At 44.2% G+C, this 23590-nt stretch overlaps 1 protein-coding gene across 15 annotated transcripts in view; it reads left to right on the top strand.

Moving 5' to 3' along the window:
• LOC140694995 (trafficking protein particle complex subunit 9-like) overlaps positions 1–23590 on the top strand; it is a 170291-nt gene that overhangs the window by 103884 nt on the left and 42817 nt on the right. For 5 of the 15 annotated variants that reach the window (XR_012070663.1, XR_012070657.1, XR_012070652.1 and 2 more), the window contains exon 1: positions 17294–17568. The exons of 5 other annotated variants lie outside the window; for them this stretch is intronic. The gene's annotated coding sequence lies outside the window, so the exon portion shown is untranslated. Of the gene's footprint in view, positions 1–12746; positions 12914–17293; positions 17569–23590 lie in introns of those variants that run through there. 5 more of the 15 variants (XR_012070661.1, XR_012070666.1, XR_012070658.1 and 2 more) reach the window with 3 other exon arrangements.

Genomic DNA, 23590 nt, shown 5'->3' with positions numbered 1-23590 from the left:
ATGTAAATTTTTTGCAGGCTCCTCCACTCAGATGTAAGAATAGCCTCTTTAAACTTCTTGATGCAGCTCCTTAATGAAGATCTTGCGATGGAAACCTAGCCAAAACCTGGGAGGTATGCACATAGTGACTGCAACCACAGCACTTTGTGAGTTCAGAATCAGTGGGGTGGGTGACTCAGGAAAGGCTTTTTTAAGGTAATAAAGGGAAAGAGAAAGGACGCAGGCTATGTGAGAAAGAAACATCTCGGTCACAGCCAGCAAGACACCTGTGTTCAGGATGGGGTGTGGCGAGTGCAGAGTTCTCACAAAAAAAGAACTGATGTGAAGGGAGGGAGGACAGTTGGGTACTTTATTGGGGAGGAAAAAAGTGGGCTGAACATTTCCTGGTTGAACAAGAGGATTGTGACATGATGTGCTTGTATTTTGGAGAGAAGGGTTTTGTGGGGACAGGCCTAGGAGTACGCTGTCTGGCTGGGGAGTCAGCACAACAGGGAAACACAGAGAACCGGGCAGACCCCAAGACCCATGCTGGGGGAGAGGCTGCCTGCAAGCTGGAGCCCTGGAGGCTGCTTCTGTCCCTTAGCTGGGGTCTCAGACCTCCCTTCACAGACCAGTCCTGTTGATAGAAGAATAAAAAACGTTAGGCATGAGAAGGGCTGTGTCCCAGGCTTTTGTTGAGTCCCTGGGATGTGCCCCACCAGATTTTGTTCCTTGACTTCATGCAGTAAAGAATTCAAGAGCAAGCCAGTGTTGAGTAAAGGTATATTTATTCAGAGAGATACATTGATAGGCAAGAGAAACTTCACGAGGTGTGGGGGTTTGATGCTCAGATTAGAAGTAGGTACACACTTCACAGACAGAGTGTGGGCCTTCACCAAAGAGGGAAAGAGTGGTGACCGCGAGGTGGCGCTGTGTTGCTTGTTTTCTTGGGCTTGGTGGTTTCATATGCTAATAAGTAGAAGGACCAGCCTTAGGGCAAGGGGCTGGGATTTCCAAGGAGTTGGCCATTTCCCACCCTTTGACCTTTTGTGGCTATCATTGGGACTGCCATGGTGCCTGGGGCATGTTATTCACCACGTTACTATTACAATGGGTGTTTACTGAATCTCAAGATCTGCTAGAAGTTAAATCTCTTCATCCTGAGCCTCAAGACCTATTGGGGTTTGAATCCTTCACCATTTCTATGTTAATTGCGGTGGCCTTCCTTGAATGGCTGTGCTCTTCCCCCTTCCATCCTGTCTCACTGTGATGACACAGAGACAGCAAAGGCCAGGCCCTACCTGTGCTCCTGCATTTAAAGGCTGCAGGTTTGGGGTGGGCTTATGATGACTCTGAGTGTTGAGAAGGATGTTTCAGATTTTCCCACGTGAGACATGGGGACCTGCCAGCAGCCACTGCAGATTTATCCCACGGGCATTATCCCTTGTGTTGTTATGGAAACAACAGGCCAGCCAAGAAACAAGAATCACTCAGAGGGTTGGAGTATTGAGATTTATTACGTTGGCGGGCTCTGAGGGGCTTCTTTTCCAAAGCTCTGAGCCCCTCCAAGATGTGCACATGATGTTTTATACGGTTAATTAGAAGTATGGGACTATTAGCCAATAAGGCTCAAACAACAAAAAGCAAGGAATCAGTACACTGAAGCTTATCAATTTGGAACAGATCCCGTTACTGACAATTGTTCACCTTGGATTTTCGGGTTAGCTTATTAGCCCAGTAAACTGACACTAAACTTCAGATTTACCAGGTATCCCAGCAAAACTTAGATCAGTAAACCGACACTTATCACACTTAGATTTGTGACTTAGCTTGTTAGACCAGCTGTGGTTTTCCTTCACAGTGTCACTTATCTTTTCTATTTTTCTTTTTTGCTTTTTTTAAGTATTTAATCCGAATTTAATATCAGGGTTTTTTTGGGAAAGAAATTTCTCTTTTTCTTTTCTTTGGTGATCTTTTATGGGGGCAGGTAATTAGACGTATTTATCTGTTAGTGGAAGCCCTGGGGCTTGAACCCAGGACCCCGTGCACGCTAAGCACACGCTCTACCACCCGCCCCATCATCTTTTCTTTTTGGTTTAGCTGCCAAGAATCCTACAGCTGAATTTCTAGTCAGCCTTTAACACTTGCTCTGACTTCATGGAATCCATTTTTATGAGTTTATCTCCCCCTGGTTTCATTTAAGTATTGAATCTCCATTTTCTCTTCATTCTCAGGTTTGCCTTTTTGTTGTTAAGGTTGTTAAGCTGTTTTTAAAAGAATTGTTTAAATTCTCTTTAGCAAGAGGCTGAATGTGAATAAATATGTAAACAAACAGCACAATTAAATGCTTTTATACATTCTAAACTATTTAGTAGTTACTTAAAAACCGAATTGAATATTAAAGTGATAACATTTTAGAAATATTTTTTAATTTTTTAGAAAGATATAGCTGATTTAAAATATGATATTAGTTTCAGGTGTACAATAGATGCTCCATTTATAGTTACTGTAAAAGATTGTCTGTATTCCCTGTGTTGTAAGGTACATCCCTCTAGCGTGTTTACATTACATGTTGCAGTTTGTGTAAGAAAGTTGGGTAATGCAGAGTCTGGGACGTGGCTGTGTCTGACCCAGGTTCACGCTCACCCTGCCTGTCAGAGCTCAGGCCTTCACTCCTTTCTGCAGGGGAGCGAGTGGAGGCAGCTCTCATCAGTGCTGGCACCACCCTCTGAGTGGCAGTGACAGCAGTCACTGTGTGTGGACGTGCAAAGTGTTTTTCCAAGAGCTTTATATGCGTTTCTGAATTTAATAATAAAAGCCCTCCTGTGAGGAAGCGTTTTAAGCTTTTAATGTATAATACATCTTATTTTGATATTGATAGATTTCAAACCACCAGAAAATTTAAAGGAGTAGTAAAATAAAACCTTAAATACAGTTCACCTTAAAGGGCACTATTTGACTTTTTGTGTCTGGCTTTTTAGCATAAAGTTTCAAGGTTCATCCATATTGTAGCCTGAATTAGTACTTTATTCTTTTTGTTTGATAATATCATTTTCCTTTTTTTCGTTTTTGGTCTATTTAAAAATATTTTCATTGAAGTCTAGTCAGTTTATAATTTTGTGTCAGTTTCTTGTTTGCAGCACAACATTTCAGTTAATTAGGAACATACCTGTATTCATTTTCATACTCTTTTTAAACACAAGATACTATGAGATATTAAATATATTCTCCTGTGCTATACAGTATAAACTTGCTGTTTATTTGTTACATACTCAGTATCTGCAAATCTTGAACTCCCAATTTATTCCTTCCCACACCCTCTCCCCTCTGGTAACCATAGTTTGGTTTCTATGACTCTGTGTCTGTTTCTGTTCTGTAGATAAGTTTATCTTTTTGTTTCTTTCTTTTTTTTTTTAGATTCCACCTGTGAGCAATCTCATATGGTATTTTCCTTTCTCTTTATAGCTTACTTCACTTAGAATGACATTCTCCACGTCCATTGATGTTGCTACAAATTGCATTATTTTATTATTATTTTATGGCTGAATAGTAGTCTATTGGACAAATATGCTACAACCTTTTTATCCAGTCATCTCTCAGTGGACATTTCGGTTGTTTCCATGTCTTGCTATTGTAAATAGTGCTGCTGTGAACATTGGGGTGTAGGTGTCTTTTTGAATTAGGGTTCCTTCTGGATATATGCCCAGGAGTGGCATTGCTGGGTCATCTGGGAGGTCAATTTTTTGTCTTTAGAGGAACATCTATACACTTTTCCACAATGGCTCCACCAAACTGAATTCCCTCCACAGTGTAGGAGTGTTCCCAATTCTCCGCAGCCTCTCCAGTATTTATTGTCAGTGAACTTCTGAATGATGCCTATTCTGACTGGTGAGAGGTGATACTTGATTGCAGTTTTGATTTGCATTTCTCTGATAATGATATTGAACATTTTTTCATGTGGCTACTGGCCATTTGTACGTCTTCATTGGAGAAATGTTTCTTTAGGACTTCTGCCAATTTTTGAATTGATTGTTTGTTTTTTTTCATATTAACTGTAAAAGCTGCTTACATATTCTGGGAATTAAGCCCCTAGCCGTTTCATTTATTGCAAATATTTTCTCCCATTCCATAGGTTGGTTGTCTTTTTGTTTTGCTTACTGTTTCCATAGCTGTGCAAAAGCTTGTAAGTTTAATTAGATCCCTCTTGTATATTTTTGGTTGTTTTTCTATTGCTTGAGTAGACTGATCTAGGAGAACATTGCTGAGATATATGTCAGATGTTTTGCCTATGGTTGCTTCTAAGAGGTTTATTGTGTCTTGTTTACATGTTTAAGTCTTTAACAGATTTTAATTCTTTTTTGTGTATGCTGTGTGGCAGTAGTCTAGCTTCAATGATTAACATGCAGCTGTTCAGTTTTCCCTACACCATTTGCTGAAGAGGCTGTCTTTACTCCATTGTATGTTGTCACCTCCTTTGTCAAAGTTTCAATGACCAAAAGTTTGTGGGCCTATTCTTGGTAATTTTGTTTATCCGTTCATTGATGGATGGATATTGTTAGTAACTTTTGGCTACTCTGAATGATACTGCTATGAATATTGATGTGAAATTTTTTATGAGAATATGTTTTCATTCTTTTGGCTGTACATTTGGCCCGCCATATCTGTAGTTTCCACTACATGGATCTAGATGGCTGATTGTAAAGGGACTCGAACATCCTTGGATTATGGTATCCAGGGTGTGGGGTTCCTGAAACCAACCACCCAAGGGTATTGAGGGATGACTCTACATATAGGAGTGGAATTGCTGAGCCATACAACTCTAAGCTTTTGAGGAAATACCAGACTTCTCCAAAGAAGCTGCAGCATTGTCCCTTTCTCCTGGCCGCATATGAGGTTTCTCTGCCTCCTGAATGACATTTGTTATTGTCCATGTTTTGGTTATAACCATCCTAGTGGGTGTAAAATGAGATCTCATTTTGTTCTTGATTTCGCTAGTGATGCTGAGCATCGTTTCATATGCTTATTGGCCATTTGTATATCTATTTAAATTCATGGTAAATTTAAAAATTGTGTCTATTTTCTTGTATTGCTCAGATGAATGCATTCGTTATATATCCTGGATACTACTCTCTTATTAGATACATGCTTTGCAAAATTTTTCTTCTATTCTGCAAACTGTCTTTTCACTATATTTTTTTAAACATTAAAACAATTTCTTTACAGGGGAGGTAGATAGATGAAATGATTTATTTTATTTTTCTTACTAAGCACGCCCTCTCTGACTTGAGATAACCATTTCCCCTGTCATTTCACTTTCTTGATGATGTCCTTTGTAATAAAAAGATTTTAATTTTGGTGAAGTCCAGTTTATCTGCTTTTTTCTTCTATCACTTTTGCTCTTGGTTTTGTATCTAGGAAACCAAAGCCTATCCTAGGCCCACAAAGATTTATACTGTGTCTTCTTTTAGAAATTTTATAAGTTTAATTTTTACATTTCTGTCTGTGATCTATTTTGAATTAATTTTATTTGTTATATAAAATATGGGTGTTCAGATTCCAGATTGATTCTTTTGCCTGCAGATACCCAGCTGTCCCTGCACCATTTGTTGAATAGACTATTCTTTCAATGGAGTGTTTTTGGCCCCCAGGTGGAAAACTGTCTGTAAATGAAAGTTTTCCCCGTGGGTTTTTATTGTGTCTCTTAAATTTATTTATCCAAACTTATGCCAGTTTCATACTGACTTAGTGCTATAGCATTTTAGTACACTTTAAAGTGAGTCCTCCAACTTTACTCTTCTTTTTCAAGGTTGTTTTTGCTGTCCTGGGCCCCTTGCACGTCCATATGAATTTTGGGTTCAGTTTTTCAATTTTTGCAATGAAGTTGGCTGGAATTTTGATAGGGATTCCACTGAATATATAGACCACTTTGAGGAGTCTTAACATTTTTAATAATATTGTCAATCATTCCATGAAAATGGAATGTCTTCCATATATGTAGATCTTTTAAAATTTATTTTGTTGATACTTCAAAAAGTTCAATGTACAAATCTTGTAAATTTTTGTTAAATGTATCTCTCACTTTATTCTTAATGCTGTTGTAAAAGGAAAGGCTGAGTTTCTTATGGGTGGTACTATATATCAATCTTCTTATTTCTAGAATTCCTTCACAGCAAATACCCTAGGTATATATTTGCTACATAAATCTATCCACAACTATTCCCCGCCCCGTGTTATAAGAAACCAAGACCCAAGGTAAGCTACTTGAAAACACCTATGTGGAAGTGAGAAATGAGACCCATGGTTGGGGCTTTGTGCAGATGATACTGAGAGCTTATTCAGAATGGCTTCTTCTTAATTACTTTTAAACAACCCTTTCAGTGTATTTAGTCAGATACATTAAGCTTATGCCCTTTTGATGTGTGGAGTAGCTAAGACTATAATTTTCAAATAAATTCTAGTGAGAGTGTTGTACTTGAAACCTAATTTGCATCAATCTTTGAAGAATTATGTTTCAGGAGATTTGACTAAAGAACACCTATCTTTATTCTATAACGAGGACTAAATGCTCAAGCAACATGTAAGAGTTTGAGCAAACTGCCCCCGCCCCGTAGTGCTGGGTGGCTGCAGCTGTAACTGGAGTCAGTGCTTACCTCTCCCAGTACGCTAGTGCTGATCTGCTCAAAGTGGTTCATCCAACAGTTTGTCAGTAGCCTGTTGGACAAAGTCATAAAACATTGATTGAAGATTGCTAGAATGCAGTATATTCTTACTAATATTAAGTAAGCACACATTGAGTGCTTACTGTATGATGGAATTGTCCCTCAGCCTCACATGAATATTATTTCTCTTAAAACCTCATATATTTCCTTGTTATTCTCACTTTACAGATAAGGAGACTGAGAATTAGGTCTTCTCTCTTTTGGGGGGAGCTCATTATCAATGATGGGAAGTTGTAAGGAAAAAGATATTGATTCATCATGAGAAAACATTTTTGTGAGAGTCAGCAATGAAGATGAACACTGAAGAATGTGATCATTGTTCGAGTGAGACAAGCCCTGGGTTGTGTGGAGTCAGCATCCCTGTCCTGGACACAGCACGTGTAGAGCTGCGTGCTGGATGAGGCAGCGCGGCCACGCAGGGAACGCGGATGCTGGGGTCTTAGGCTGTGCTCAAGCCCGGTGGGGCTTTCTCCTAAGGGCAGTGCACCATCATTGACAGATTTTAAGTAGGAGAATAGGCTGCTCTCGTAGTTCAGATTTGTCTTGTAGAATGCTTGGAAAAGTTTAGAAGGCTTGGCAGGAGGTGATGTGCTGAGTCAGAGTAGGGTGGCTGCGAGGTGTAGGAGTGTTCAGTTTTCAAGTTGTTTTCAGGCCCAGGCTTGTGGCTTAGTAGCCGTGTCAGTTTGAATGACACACACAAGGAATTGAAACAATTTATCTAATCAATTGAAGCAGTGATGTACCCAATTCCCAGGACTGTTGTGGAGATCCGGTGAGATACACTGTGCAGTGTGCAGCGTGGTCTCCAGCACAGAGCCAGTGCTGAGTGAGTGCCAGTGAGTATCTGGTAGGTCAGTTGAGGGTGGTGGTACTCTGTGACTGAGGATATCTGGTCCCTGAAGGAGGGGTCCATTCACATCTGTGAGTAATGGGCCTGAGTTGGGAGACGCAGGGAGACCTTACCCTCCGACCAGGGGCCCTGGTAAGGACGGCTATGGGAGGAGCACCGTGAAGTCAGCTCTTTGCAGGTTGAGTTGGGAGTGCCCTTGAGATATCTACGCAGAGTCACGAGCTTAAAGAGGAGGTCTGGGCCCAGGCTGTGCATTTTCCTAAAATCTCAACTCCTGAGGACACCGATGTATTGATCACTGAAAGTGAAGTCATACTTTAAAGGACAAATGAATAGTAGTATCATCACTGTCAACAAAGCTCACGTCTATTTATTCATCACTCACTTTGCTAATTGTGTACTTACAGAGCTCACTTCACCGTCCTCCCGTGGGCTCCGGCTCCACAGAGAAGAGCTTGTGTGTCTCCTTCTTTTCCAGAAGAAGACACATTTAGCTTGTAGCCTTCTGTTCCTTGCCAGACTTAGGATATTAGTTTGTTGGTTTAATTGTATTTTCTGTTGGCCATGTCCTGACAGGAGAGAAATTTTACCTCATGGTCATGTTTCAATTAGCTGTTACTGAGAATTGCTGATCTGATACATAGTGTATGTATTATATTAACTTTGTAGAGTAGTTATCATTTTTCTGTCTTTGCCCTTTAATTTTGTTTGCCCCTTCAGTGTTCTATCCTTTTTGGGGCCTTATTTTTTTTTAATTAAATAATGTCTGTTAGCAGTTAAGAAAACAAAAGCAAAGAAAAAATGCACATGAGAGCTAAATTTAGAAAATGTCTAGTGTGTTTTCTGTCTCGGCAATGGAGGGTTGTATAACCTCTTGGAAACCTTCATTAGACAAGTTTCTTAAAATGCTGATTGAGAAATAAAACCTTCCTTCCTCATCTTTCAAGCTGCACAACTCATTGTCAAGAAAGGGGAAATCCTCAGAAGCCAAGACAAACGAGAAAACAGGGATTCTGGGAGATAAGTGAGCGTTAGAATCCGTGGTGTGCTGGTTGGCTCCTGAACTGATTTTCAGTTGCCTTGACAGGAGGGCAGGAGTTTAGCCCCAGGCCTCTCACACTAGGAGTTGGATGGGTGATCATATAATGGGCCTTGCCCATCCTGAGAATCTTGGTTTACTAAAGGGTGAAAGAGGAAAAAGAAAATTCCTCAAGACAAGAAAGTAAGGAAAGTCAATTTTTTGGAAGAGGGGGAAAATAACAAATCCAAATTAAGGATATAGTTTAAAGCTGTTCTGGCATGAGAGTGACCACAAACTCCTGGCAGAAAAGCACAGCTACTCCTTGATTGATAAGTTGTGTTTTGAATGAATCAGTGAACAGCTATTCCGAAAAAGGCCTCCAGAGTCTTGTGGATCAATATACTGGACAGCAAACACCTCTCTTCCAAGGTCTCATTCAAATAACCAGAAAGGTTTTAAAGGAAAGTAGCAATAATCTGAGTTCTATTTATTGACATTACTATATGCTAAGAATTCAGAGGTGACTATGGAGTTGTCTCCTCTTTTATGGACCTTACTTTCTCTTTGGGGAGACAAAATGACATAGTTGGGTATCTTGGTGGAGGGAGGTGTTAGTCTGTTGCAATTAGCCAGGAGAGGAGATTAAGAAAACAGTGAAGGGTGGGTGAACTTTTTAGCTGAGGACAGTCTTGTTCACTTGGCTTTTAATTGCAGGCTCAATGAGCTGTCACTGGAGGGAATAGATCTTACGGAGGATGGGCTTAGCTCAGGCCTCTTTGGAATGGACAAGTGAACCTGGAGAAAGACAGTCAAATCTGTGCAGACATTAAAGTTCACTTGAACGTGTTCCATCCCTGAGCCAAAGATAGGACAAATATGGAGCACTTCTTGAGGGCAGAGGAGTGGTTTTTAAGGTTCTTCAAGGATGAATCCCAGGGAACCGAGATGGCCAGTTGTCAAATTGAGACTTTGTTCTTTGGACGGTGTACCCAGCAAGGGTATTGGCCTTTTATATGGTTCCATTTGTCTTTAATACATGTCTTTTGATGAGGACGTGGGCACAAGTGTTTGACACCTTGTCGAGGCGATTTTGGATACCTGCCTAGAAGCACGGGCACAGTTGCGGCTGCGTCATACATCTTGCAGCCCATCCCTTTCTCCGGCTCTTTAATCACGGCAGAGTGGTTCCTTGTTGACCTGTCCATCTCCTCTGTGACATCATAACCCATGAAAAGACCGGAGCATATTAACTTGGCTTTGTTAAAGTCAAAGGTACAGATCAAATATGGAGTCAGATTTGTTCTTTCCTATTTCAGTAGTGCCATGGAGAAGGCAGTTTGGGCAGCTTTTTGTAGTGTCCTGGAGGCTTTCTCTCTCAGCTTCTGGGCGCCTCTGTTGAAAACCCTTCATAGCTGTCTGGCCTGCTGGAAAAGCACTCTGCCTGTTTTACCCTGAAGATGTGTTCTGTTTATAAACTCATCTCTACTCCTTGGAAAACAACTCAAGAAAAACTCAGTTGGTTTTTCACCAGCCATGGGCAGGGGTGAGATAAACCATGTTATTATTTCATAAAATAATAGTAATAATAGTAATATTAATAGTAGTAGCAGTAGTAGTAGTAGTAATAATAATAGTAATAATTATATTAAAAGAATTCTTAAAACACGACTGCACATTGGAGAGAGTCAATAAATGCTTTCTGGCTTAAATCAAAAGTGATGACTCAGTGATTCCATGGCTGCTGTATTTGCTATGCTAGTTACTCCTTTGTTCCATTACACAGGTTTTTTAACTGAAAAAGAAATACAAGCAAATGGTTAAAAAAAAAACTCAAACAGAGCACAAAAATACACAAGTGAAAGAAGTTTTCCCTCATCTTCTGTTCTTTCAGCCCTCTCTGGAGATGCCACTGTTTGCTATCCTTTGGGTGCTGTTCCAGATATGCTTTGCACATTCCCACCTATGTATGTAAATTCCTTTAAAATTTTAGTTATTTTTAACTTAAACGGATTTAAATCCTCAAGTGGCTTCTGGCCGGGTAATAGAACAGAACAAATCTGACTCCATATTAGATCTGTTCCTTTGAATTTAACCCTATGCTCTGTCTCCTAGGCTTCATCTTGCTTGTAATCAATGTCGCCTGGAGCCTGAAATATACAGGAGAGCCTATTCTGAAGCCTCTGACCTTTAAGGATATTTAACACTTTTTCATTCATTTAAAGATAGCAAATTGCAGAATAGAAAATAACGTTTGTTTTGTTGGAGGTTTGCAGGGATCTGACCCACGCAGATAGCTGCAAGAACAAAGGATTCTAACAAGAAGGAATTCCTACACTAAGAAGTTTGCAACAACCAAGCACATAGGAAAGGATCCTGAATTGTGACTTGGTGAGATGGTTTTCCAGGACATTAGTTTGCCATCTAGGTCTACAGAAACTTGCTATTCCATGCCCCAACATCTGGTCTCCCAACTTATTGTCCTGTCCTGCACTGAGGAGAAAGAATTTCGACTTGGTAACACTCCTATCTACCTAGAAAGCTGGGCACTGGAGCTGAGTGTTATGGAAACAGGCCAGCCAAGAAAAGCACCAATCGGGGTGTTGGTGTACTCAGAAGTATTATGCCGGTGGGCTCAGTGGGGCTCCTGCTCTGAAGTTGTGAGCACCTCCAAGACGTGCACATGAGGTTTTAAAGGCTTAATTACAAGTAAGGGGGAATTAGCCAATAAGGCTCAAAGAACAAAAAGCAAGGAATCAGTACACTGGAGCTTATCAATTTGTAGCAGATCACATTACTGACACTTGTTGAGCTTGGAATTACGAGTTAGGTTGTTAGCCCAATAAACTGACACTAAACTTCAGATATATGAGATAGCCCAGCAGAATTTAGATCATTAAACCGACACTTATCACACTTAGATTTGTGACTTAGCTTGTTAGCCCAGCTGGACTTTTCCTTCACATGAGGACAGCTCTCCCACACCCAGGGAACTACTGTGAGCCCTTGATGTTTCCACTAGGGTGGGTATGGTTTACCCAGGAGGGATGGGGACTATGCACCAACACTCAGGCAGTCTGCTCTGTCTGGGGCTCTGATCTTGTACCATCCCGCTCCCCGCCAGCCCAACACCTGGGACAGTGGAGCTAAGGCAGTGATCCTGCCTGCCTGTTTCCCAGCGTGTAAAAGGGGATTATGTACCTTTCCAAGGTAGTTCTGAGCGACAACACCTGCGGGTGCTTGGTTCTCAGAGCAAGAGAAAACCCAGGTCCGCGTGGGGGCAATGGGTGTGATCCCCATAGAGTTTCTGCAGAAGCATCCCATGGAGGGCTGGATCAGGGAGGTAAAATTTGAGCTGCGGAACTTGAAGGGTTACAGAAGGGTACAGAGGCAGGTCTGCCGCCTAGGGGTGCCCCAGAGGTAAAGCTTTTTCTCTCCAACTCCGCTAAGACCCTCCCCTCTCCAGATCCCTCCCTACTCTATGCTCATCGTGTCCATCTGTATCTCTCCAATTTTCCCGTCCTCTCCACCCGCTCCCATCTTCTCCCTCCCTCCCTCCCTGTCCCACCTTCTCTCACAGAACCCAGAGAGGATCGCTGGCCCTCCTGCGCATGCGCAGTCAGTGCCAAGTGGTCCGCTGGTTGGAAGCTCTATATCCTAGCCGGGGATCGGGCCCAAAGGTTTCTCAACTCTGTCGCCCGGTAGGACTTTGGTTCCTGTCTGGGGCCGGGGCCTCTGGCTGTGGAAGTGCAAGGTGGGGGGCTCCCGGGAAAGTGGTCAGGCGGTTGCGGGAGGGCGGTCCGCCTGTCACAGTCCCCAAGGGCGCCAGGCAGCCCGTGTTCAGATGAATTGCTCAGGCCAGACCCCTCTACCCGCGCCACCTGCCCCGGCGCCCCGGCCACAGCTGCCAAGGGCCAGGTGTGCCCCTGCCACCTCTCACCCAGCCGGGATCCCCTCAGTCCGCGGCTGGCGTCCCCTTCCCCTCTCCCGCCCGCGAGTCCTCTCCTCCCTGGCTTCCTCTCCTTGGCCGCAGGCCCGTTCACGCCCCTGGGAGGGATGTGTCCGGGCGGGCGGGGACTGCGGACCCGGACGGGGCGGGGGGCTGGGGCTGGGGCTGGGGCTGACCTCCGAGCAGGGCTGCAGCCCGCGTCCCTCCCCTTTCCCTCCCCCCCGGGGCAGCCCTCCTCTCCCTTTCCCGCTCCCGGAGGACCAGCTCAGTGTCCTGGGCACTGCTCCCTGGGCTGAGAACCTCCGGCTGTAACGCCCTGCTTCTCCAGTTGGAATCGGAAAAAGGGAGCCTCAGTGCTGAGCGAGCTTCTGTCTCCTCCCTCAGTTTTTCTGCTGCAGGTAAGTACTTTTAACACTTTCAGGTGTTATCATGGCTGTGCTTGTTGATGTCACGTGTTTTTATAGTGAGAGTGATTACAGTGGTGAAAGCAGGGCTTGGTTCTGTTAAAAATGAGCTGAAGGCATGAGGCTGTGACATCCTCCTTCCTTCCCTCTCCCAGGGTGAAAGGAGTGATCCTCGATTTTCAAAAGATAGTTACAGTCCCTAACTAGCACAGCCCAGCTAGTGTGTGTTAAGAGGAACAGCACCACCAGAGGCCTTGGAGACCCAGGGATATTGCAGTCCTAAAGAGCTCCTGGCACAGTTTGGTTTGTTTTGGTTTTTTGTTTTTCTTAAATTGTGTGATAGACTAGTGGTATAAACAGAAAAATAATTGTCAAGAAATATTTCTTCATGTAACAGTGTTATTGTGATATAGTTCACACACCATGAATTCCATCCATTTAAATGGTACAATTCAGCAGCTTTTAGCATATTCACAGTTGTGCAACCATTATTATTCCAGAACGTTTTCATCACTTCAGAAAGACCAGTGGAAATGAATGACCTATCCACCCCTCCCAAGTGGTGGTTCTAAAGAAATTTCTTGGCTATTCCTGATCATAAATTAACTTGTTACATTCCAAGAAAAATCTGGTAGGAATTCTAATCAGAATTGCAATGAATCTGTCTATCAAAACTGGAAGAATTAATGTCTTTATGGCATAAACTTCTTCTACCCATGAATATATCTGGGACCATATCTTTTCATCTGTCCAGTGACTGGCTCATGGGAAGTCCTCACTACTTGTTGTACTTGTGAATGATGAGATTCTATACATTGTTAGTTGCAACTGTAGCCTTTCACAGAAGAGAAAAGTAACCTCAGTGAAGCAAGTGACTCTCTGATGGTCAGAAAGAGTGACAGCCAGTGCTGGAGTGATCCAGTGGACTTGGTGCTTGCAACCAGAATTCTCCACCACATACAGTTAAGGGGATTAGAGTGTTCTTTTATTTTTTCTTAATGGCGTTGCTTTTATTTTTACTTATTTTTTTAAATTCTTTTTTATTTAAGTGTAGTCAATTTACAATGTTAGTTTCAGGTGTACAGAAGAGATTCAGTTATAAACATATGCATATGTATATATATGTTTTAGATTGTTTTTAGTATAAATCATTACAAGAAATTGAATATAGTTCCCTGTGTTATACAGCAGGTCCTTGTCATTTATTTTATATTTACTAATTTGTATCTGTTAATCCCCCCTTACCTGCCTGCTAAACACAGTTTACTTTCTATGTTCATGAGTCCATTTATAGGAGCACCGTTTTTCCTAGCAATATATGCTCTTTGGCTGCTTTCAGTTTCAGTAATTTCATCTTATCTGTGGGTGCTTTTATTCTGGTGGCCTTTATGTGGTTTGCACACGTGGTAATAGAGATCTGTATTTGGGACAAATTCAGGCCTCTGTAGTCCCTGGTACAGAGTGCCCACTGAATTGATGCTTGAACTGGGAAAAAGGCACAGTAAATTTTGGAATTTCAACTATGGTTGAGAATTCCAGGGTTCTATAACCTGTTTAGACAACCTTAATATTGGCTGCACCCATACTGGGTAATTTGGTGGAAATTCATGGTATGGTGGTGTAGAGACAGGGAATTGTATGCTTCTTCTCTTTCTGTTTTATTACACTCATTCTCCTGGGCCTCCCAGATCCTCCCCCAGAAGGGCCCAGTGCTGGCTTGGTGCTGCGCTGAGGCAATATTTGTTAATAAGGCCCTTTCCTCTACTCATCTGAGCCTCCGGTTCTTTCTCTGCACAATGAGGGCTTAGACTTGATAAGTACTTTTCAGTTTCTTTTAAAGCCATGTTTCCTTTGAGAAACAGAAAATGCAAATCTCTCCTCTCAGCCCAACCCTTTAGATTTTGATAAGTCCTCCAAGGAGTGACATAGCTCTTTGTGGAATATGAATGTGATTGTGGTCCCAGGTGAAACAGAAAAGACTCTTCAGAGATTGATTGCAGGGAGAGGGCAGGAAAGGGGCAGTATGTCACACTTTCTAGTGTGAGCACTGGAGCAGGGGCTTGGATTTAAATATGGTGACTGACGTGGCCTCTCTCTAATCTTGTAGAATGTGATAAACTTCTCTACCTCAGTTTCTTGATGTGTCAAGTTGGGGTGATAATATTTTAAGGCTTTTGTGAAACATTATGCACATAAGCCATTTGTGTCTCGGTAGAAACAAGACCTGCTAGGGATTCAGGGATTTGTTTAAAAAAAATCTTGTCCATAGCAGACTGTCTGTGTGTATTTTAAGTTCCTGGAGGGTGAGGGTGAGTCTGAAGCCCATTGTGGGACAGGTGGGCCATAGTTCTCTGTGCCCCAGTTTACCCCCTCCTCCCCAGTCCTCTTCCTCAGTCCAGGATGAAGTTCCCTTGTAGATTTTCTCAGAGGTCTTGTGGAAATAGCTTTTCATTTTATTGTTTCACCAAGAAGTTCTGCCATCATGATCTCTTTGGTCAGGCTTTGAAGGGCTGCCATCATGATATCTGGTAAGAATTCTACGGAATTGGGAGTTTCTATTTAATGAAAAGGAATAAAAATTACAAATAGAAAATTAGAACAAGGGTGGTTTCAGGGGCTCTTTGAAATGGACACCATTAGCTTTGTTAGCTTCAGGTGCTGTGGCCTGTTGCCACGAGGACCCATTCTCTTGCTTTAAAGTTGGAGGTACCAGTGGGTCCAGTGGGAATGATAACTGAGTGTATCTCATGGGCTGGGCATTGACCTATTTGTACTGTGTGTTCCTAATTTGAGACAGTGAGCTCACCTAACCTCAATAACCTCTTTAAAAAATTAGACTTTTTATTTTGAGATGTAATGTTGATTCCCATGTGGTAGTAAGAGATTATATGGAGAGGGCTTTTGGATCCTTTTGCCCAGTTTTCCTTCATGGTTCCATCTTGCAATGGTGAGGTACAATTCATTACTGACTCACTAACAATTTGAGGTTTGTGTTATTGCCCTCATTTCTATTCATGATTAAACTGGGGCTTAGAGAAGCACACAGGCCTACCCAGGTCACCCACTTTGTTAGTGCAGAGTCGGGTGAACGTGGGCTTGGGATTTCCAGGCAGTGCCATTATGATGGTCTGTGGCAGGGAGCAGCATTCACTTGCTTGTTTATTCATTCATTCAACAAACATTTATTGAGTAAACTCTGTGGGTCATATGCTTTCTTTGGCTTATCTGATTATTCATCACTACTGAGAATCAGGCAATGTTTATATTTCTTAATCTGAGAAAATTAGCTCTGAGAGGTTATAACCCTCCGAAAGGAAGTATAGCTCATTAAGGAGGGATAGTACATTTGTACAGTCACCTCTTTTTATGCAGGTGGTACCCTAGACATTTTACATTTGCAAACATCCGTAATTCAGATATATTCTTGTAAGGCAAGGATTTTTTTTTTAATTGAAGTATAGTCAAGTTTACAATGTTGTGTCAATTGCAAGGTGTTTTTTGACTTTTGAATTAAAAAATACTTTTTCAGGAGGGTAATTACGTGTATTTATTTGTTTCATTTTTTAAAATGAGTTACTGGGTTTTGAACCCAGGACCTCGTACATGGTAAAAATGTGCTGTACCACTGAACTGTATCCTCTTCCCCTAGGCAAGTTTTCTTATCCATTATTATGAAGCTTAGGGGATCAAATAATTTGGATACAAATCCAGATCTTTTAATCCTACTGTGGTCCTTTTCTTTATATTCTGCTGAAGGGGTTTGGGGAAAGCATTTTCTTTGTTCATTTTTTATTCAGCATTTTTGAGCAGTGACTTTGCATCAGGGCCTTGCTAGGTGCTTGGAAATAGAAAATAAGAAATGACCCTTCTCTGCAGAGGCAGGAAGCCTAGACCAAAAGCTGGGTAATATGATCCGAGATACATTAGCCATGTGCAGACTCTGAGGACAAACTGTACCCCCGGATTTGCTTTGGCTTCCCTTGCCTTCTGGCTGGTACACACCAGGTCACAGCAACCCAGATGGGCCCGTAGCACACAGCAGAGTATGTACCTCGATCTCCTCGCCCCTCTCGGCAGGGCCAGCAACATGAGCATCCCTGACTACGTGCAGTGTGCTGAGGACCGCCAGACTCGTCCCGTTGTTGTCCAACCAATGGAGATCATCTCAGAGGAGAATTTCTTTTGCATCTATCAACTACTCACCTCGGTGTGCCATATCAGCCCATGCGGCTCCCAGTGGACATTCTGTATCCACTACAGGCACCACTATGTGCCCGAGAATGGGTGGAGCGTCTTCCAGACACACCGCAAAGTCGTGGGCCTTGTCACCATTACCAACTGTCTATCTGCCAAGGCCTTGAAGAAGCTGCACGTGCAGAGGGGCTGTATGGCACCGCGCTTAATGACTCTCAGCTCTTTGTCTTTGTGCTGCATGGGGAGGTAGCCGAGCAGCCGTTCACCGACGTGTCCTTCAATCTACGAGGACTGCAGGGTGGTGGAGAAGAGGATCGAGGACTTCACTGAGTCACTCTTCATCTTGCTCAAGTCCAAGTGGCTGGATGGTGGCCACAAGAATTTTGGGGCAAGATTCCCCTCCTCTGCATCCTGTTTGAGAAGGAGGACTTCATGGGACTGGACACAGACAGCAGGTAAGTTTACCTGGAGGCCAGCCCACCCTGGCTTTGTGCCGGATTGCTTCCCTACATCCAGAAAGGGATCAGCAAGGAAGAAGTCTGTCTTGTAGCCAAGGGGGGAGGGAGGTGCAGCCCGCTGGTTTACAGACATTTCAAAGTGAATCCGCCTTTGTTTCAGAGAGATCCTTTTAGGGTTAGTGTGGACACTTACTCCCGCTTTACAGCCAGGACCATGGTGGGAACCCTGGAGTTGCTGTCCAATAAATTAGCCAAAGCCACTGATGCTAGGAGCACTGGGGAGGAGGCTGGACTGAGCTGAGATATGCTGTAGGTCAAATGCACATCAGACACTGAGGCTTGTCTAGCAAATGTATATAAACTATCTCTTTACTTCCTACATTGATTACATGTCAAAATGATAGTATTTTACATACAGTTGATTAAGTAAGATCTGTTCTTAAAATCAGTTTCTAGTATTTGTTTTTTGTTTGTTGGTTTGTTTTTTTGTTTACTATTTTATACGTGGCAACTGGGAAACTTTCTTTACATGGCTCTCATTTCATTTCTGTTGGGCAGCCTGTCCTGGGACAGTCTCATTCCTTTGCTTTTGGATGAGATGCTTAACCCCGAGAGGCGGAACTGGGCACTGGTTGAGCTGGGGCTGGAGCCGGTGTCTCCTGCCTCTCAGGCCCAGCACCTGTTCAGCCCAGGCCCTCTCTTCTTGCCCGACAGCCACCATGCCAAGTTAGGACATCAGAAACACCGCCAGGGACTCCCGAATGAACTCCTTATGCAGGGAAAGGTGTATCACGGTGTATGGGACAGAGCAGGGAAATGTTCATTCTCAGTTTGTCCCTGTGATTAAGTCAAAGTCCCCATTTTGCCTCGGAAGTACAGACGAGCTCTTTTGGGCTGCCTACCCCCCCACCTTCTGCTCTGTTTCCCGGTGTATCTATCGTGCTGTCCCTCGGGCAGAAGAGGGTGAGATGTCTTTGCCGAGAAGTGGTCCCCCTTTGCTGGGGAGAGTAAGGGAAGCTGTGTCCCCCCGTCCTATGGCCTCTGTCCTTGTGTCTGGAGAGGGCTCATGGTGGTCCCACAGGTGACGGTCCGAGAACCTGGCACATGCTGCTGGGCCCGCCGTGAAGGCAGTGCTCTGTGATTCTTTAACTTACTTAAGATCAGATCCTACTTTCTGGTTGTTGGTAAGTTGGAGGAGAAGATGCTAGAGAATTGATAAAAAGAATATCTAGACCAGCCCTGTGAGTGAGAAGAGAAGTGGACCCGAGTCCCACCTGCGAGAGCCCACCTAGCGGTCTCTGGATGAATTTTCTGTTCCTCCCAGATATACCTGTATGGCTTAAGGAAGGGGAGAGGCTTGTCGTGGCCATGATCTGTGCTTGTCCTCACAGGGCCCTGTGATCTACATGCCCGCACTCCCCTTCTGCTTCTTGGGGATGTGCTGGTATGTTTAGGAGCCTGGGCACTGCTGAGGGCATAGCTGCCAGCACCGTGCTACACCGAGTCTGGCTCTGTTCACCTCACATGTCAACACCTGCTGAGGCCCCAGGCATTAGTCAAGGTAGGTGCATCGGTGCAACGTAAGCAGGGACCACCTTCTCCCCCTGGACAGACTGGTGAGTGAGCAGTTGAAGCCTTGAGCCCTGCCCCAGCCCCCACGCCAGTGCCTCCTCTTTTGTCATAGGAGTCACTGGTGACATTTTTACTCAACAAATGCTTGTCTCTGAGTCTGCAGAGCCACCAAAGAATGCCAGCTTGTTTTTGTCTTTTGAAGTCTGCCCTTGGGACTTGGCGGAGTAGCCGAATGTGTACTTAGCCCACAGTGTTTGACACTGTCACCATTGATTACCCAGAACCTCATGTACCAGGCATGGCTCCCGGCATCAAAATACAGCAGCGCATTAAATCTCCCTCCTTGTGGGTCTGTCTGTCCTGGTACCATAAGAGCTCAGCCAGCTTCTGAACGTCAGTGAGATAACGCGGCCAGTAAGCTCAGGTCAAGCACATTCTCCTCCAGTCACTTTTACCACATTGTTGCTTTTAGTATTCCACAGTCATTAGTTTTTTAAACAATGCTTTGGTGAAGGAGCAGAGCCTAATTCTCTCCTGCTACTCTTGGTGGAAGTGAGTAAAACGGTCCAGAATGAAATGCGACCAAATTTGTAGCTCAAAATCTGCCTAGACGCTTGTAGGTGGAATTTGGGTTAGGGGCGCTGACCACGTTGGGGTCGTCCCGCAGCACCGCTCCCCTCAGGCCCCTGCTTTCCCTGGAGCAAGAGGTGAGGGTGGGTTTCACCATCCCCGCGTCCCTGGCCTCACACACTCACGTAAATTCTTGTACATGCTGTCAAAATCATTTTTGTTCTTGTGTGTTTCTAATTTTCTCGTCTTCATCTTTTCCTTTTTCTTTATTCCTTTTTCACTTGTACTGCCCAGTGAGCATGTTGTTGCATCTGAAAATGTGGGCTGTGCACATCCTGCATTGGAAATAGCCAGATTGCCATCCGTGCTGTCTCAATCATTTTAAAAAGCAAAAACTTAACAGCTGTCTTGATCCATGTATTATCCTCGTCATTTTGTATTTTCTTAATTTTTGGAATATTTACTTTGTTTGCACATTACCCACTGGTTTTTGATACCTGTTAAAATCCTTGCTTTGAGGAACCTGTTTGGTCCTCTTTTTATTTGGTGACAAATGCGCCCTTATTAAATTTGTTTCATTGTTTTGAAGAAGTGAGATGCGAATTGATTTAGGCGGCTGCTGAGGGATTCTTTTCATGGAGTATTTAAACTTGTAAAGTCAAATTCTGCGGCAACTTGCACGATTCCTGCTTTTATACAAACGTGCTCGGCACGAGGTTCCTGGCTGTCGCTGTGTGACGTGCGTGACGGCGCTTCCTGGCCGGTGGTCACTGGTGAGGAAGTGGCCGGCTCGGGGGTGAGCATCTGCAGGGGACGTTGTTGGAGGAAGCAGTCACCGTTTGGTTCTTTAATTTTTTTTTTTTTTTGCATTCAACTACCCCGTGCCATTTACTTTACTTTGCCTTCATAAAGGGGCCGAATTGGGTCTAAAATCAATGCCACTATTTTGTTCCCTTTACGAGGCTGGTTTTTCTGAGTATCAGGACAACATGGCCTTCTCCTAAGTAGCTGGCTCACCTGGATCTGTTGGACACAGGGACAGCTAAAAGGGCCATAGCTTCCTCTCTGCTTCAGCCAGTGGGCATTCAGAGCTGGGTCTGTGGTTTGCCTCAGCAGCCGTGCAGACCTTCCTACCCAGGGATTTACTTTTAACCCATGTTGGTAGTAAATAGCTGAATCCGTTTCTGTTGCAGCTGACGTTCACCACTGACGGCCGTGTCATTAGTTTGTGGTAGTCAGTCTCCAACACCCCAGACAACCATGAAGGAAGATGATTTGGCCGACCTAGGACCTTGGATTCTCACCCTCACCATGGTTCATCTCACCCGGTGGAAGGGTGTGGCCACCACCATCATGCTGACCATGAGGCCTTGTTTCTCCTTTCATGCTCTGGTCCAAATGTGGACACTTCATTTTTCACTGAATTTGTCTCGCTTGAGACAGGCCAGAATATCTGAATGAGTCCATCACATTCTGGGTGGGGAACAGAACAGAAGTAAGTGTCGCAAGTAGATGGAGTCTAGGCTGTCCGGGTTGGCAATTGCAGGCTGGGATCTGTGATGGCCGGGCTGTACCCTGGACACAGGCCTTTCCCGTGGCTCCCATGAGCCCAGGAGTTGGAGTGAGAACAGCCTTGCCTGGGTTCCCACATCCTCATCTGCTCACTTTCAAGTGTGTCTGTTAATTAGGAGCTCCCCCAGACCTCGGGCCCTTCAAAGCTCAGACCACGGGAGAACCTTGAGTCCCTTCTCCTGGGCCTCCTGTGTGAGAATCCAGTGCCTTCTGAGGTGTCCAGTGGCAGGAGATGCCTCCCCCGCCGGGGAGCACCCTACGGAGGACTGTTATTCAGTGCACCATGCTGTGAGCTTGTGGGGTTCCGACCATGGTCCCTGCAGAACCACACTTGAGATGGACTTATTGTCATAAATAACAGGACTGATTGCAGGGCAGGGCCGGGGGGAGGGAAGAGTGGAAATTGAATGTGACCTCAGACAACTAGGTGGGTGCTGGGGCTGTTACTAAAATGGGGAGTCTGGGAGATACCTGCCAGGAATCGAATTCCAGAGTAAATGGTGGACATGAGGCATTTTTAAGATGCCATTTTTCATCCAAGTTAGGACTTCAAAGAGGCACTCGGTTCGATGAGCCTGGGGCTCAAGTGAAGGAGCCGGACTAGAGATACACGTTGGGAGTCGTCATTCTTAGCTGGTGTTCACAGCCTTGCATGTGAATTAGATCTTCTCAAGGGCTGCAGACTGAGGCTGAGGGGTGGCAGGGCTGTGCCTGGGTTGGAGGAAAGCCCAGACCATGCAGCTTTGGTGTGTCAGTTAGCTGCATTTGCCATTTTCAGAGCAATGCTATTTATCCTTAAGGGGCCAGGGGGTGGGCAGGGCCAACCAGGAAGAAATCTGCAGGGAGGGTCGTGGCCACATGTGCGTCTTGGGAAGGTGCAGAGGCTGCAGGGTCTGGGAGGGTAGAGTCCTCAGAAGCTGAAGTTGGAGTGGGGAGTGGGGAGAATGTAGTCACAGTCACCTGTGAGGGAGGGAGGGAGGCCTAGGGAGTCCCCACCTTACCGGACTCGCTTTCCCATGAACAGAAGGCAGTCAGACAGAGGATCTGATGTGAGAAGGGATGGGCACTGGGAGGGGAGCCAACCTGGAGAATGGTGCTTGGAAAGTTCTGGAGTAGTCTCCCTGAAAAATAGAGTTAAATATACCCAGACTCTTAAGAACATTGTTAGTGACTTGGGAGGAGGCAGTTGTTTTTCTGGCCTCCTAAGGGTAAGGCATGTATCCAGGGATACACAGAAGATACGGGCAGTCTGTTCCGGGGGCTTGATCGTTACCGGGGGAACAGTGCAAGTTTAAAGGGGCAGAAGGGCAGCGGAGGGAAACTAGCCAGGCCCCGTGTCAGGTAGCAGTCGGCCGCCCTACTTGCGTGTTGCATTCACATCCATGCCTCCCAGGTGGGCAGTGGCAGCCCCCTTTTGCAGATTGGGAAGCCTTCTCAGAGGGGTTAAGGAATTGGTCTGTTTAGCGGCTAGTAAATGCTGTAGCAGGATTCAAGCAGGGCCTTGTCAGACTTCAAGGTCATGTTCTCTCTACTGTTTCCAGTACTTCCCTGTTATACCTGGAATGGTGAAGTGGGTCAGTTTTGGTGCCTTTCAGAAAAAGTATGATTTAAGTGCCTCAGGACTGTTTCACAAAGCTCAGCGTTCTTTGATGATTCTGAAGCACGCAGTGCTTTTCGCCCCACAGAGGTAACGTCTAACTCCTTTGAAGATGACGTGGTTGCAAATGATGTACAGGTGCAAAACCAGACTCTGCAGCTTCTGAACGGAAACTCTCCAGTTCTCCCTTGGTCAGCTTTCTTCCGCGGGATGTAACTGTGCTGCAGCGTAAACCTGAGCTTTCCGTATGGAGTGAGTATTTAATATCCAAATTTAGCATAAAACGGTCAGATGAAGAAAACCGACGTTGACAATTTATTTTTGGGTTCCATTAGTCAAGATATACTATAAATTAATGACCCATATAGCAAATGGAATTCAGTATAGGACATTGCATTTCTTGCTTTCTATTTAGAGTTCTCTTACAGAATAAGGTTGCCTGCTTTGGAACATCAGCTTCACCACCACGGCACCTATCAGTGTGTTGGTGTGATTTCATTTACAGAGTGAATCTAATCTGGACTTCCTAAGCCCCAAACACTCCTGTGCAAAATCACGGGCTGTAGCCGTCTGTTAGTCATGCAAATACTTCTAAAATTATATGATTCCAGAAAAGAAAGAAGAGAGAGAGAGAGATTGCCTTTATCAAATTTCCTTTCAGTTCTAACTGCAAACTGTTGTTGAGCAGCTCTTGTTTCCTTTGGATAT

The sequence above is a fragment of the Vicugna pacos genome, unplaced genomic scaffold (genome assembly GCF_048564905.1).
Source record: "Vicugna pacos unplaced genomic scaffold, VicPac4 scaffold_118, whole genome shotgun sequence".
Classification (NCBI taxonomy): Eukaryota; Metazoa; Chordata; class Mammalia; order Artiodactyla; family Camelidae; genus Vicugna; species Vicugna pacos.
The sequence above is the reverse complement of the archived record's forward strand: the minus strand, read 5'-3'. Positions and strand labels throughout refer to the sequence as shown.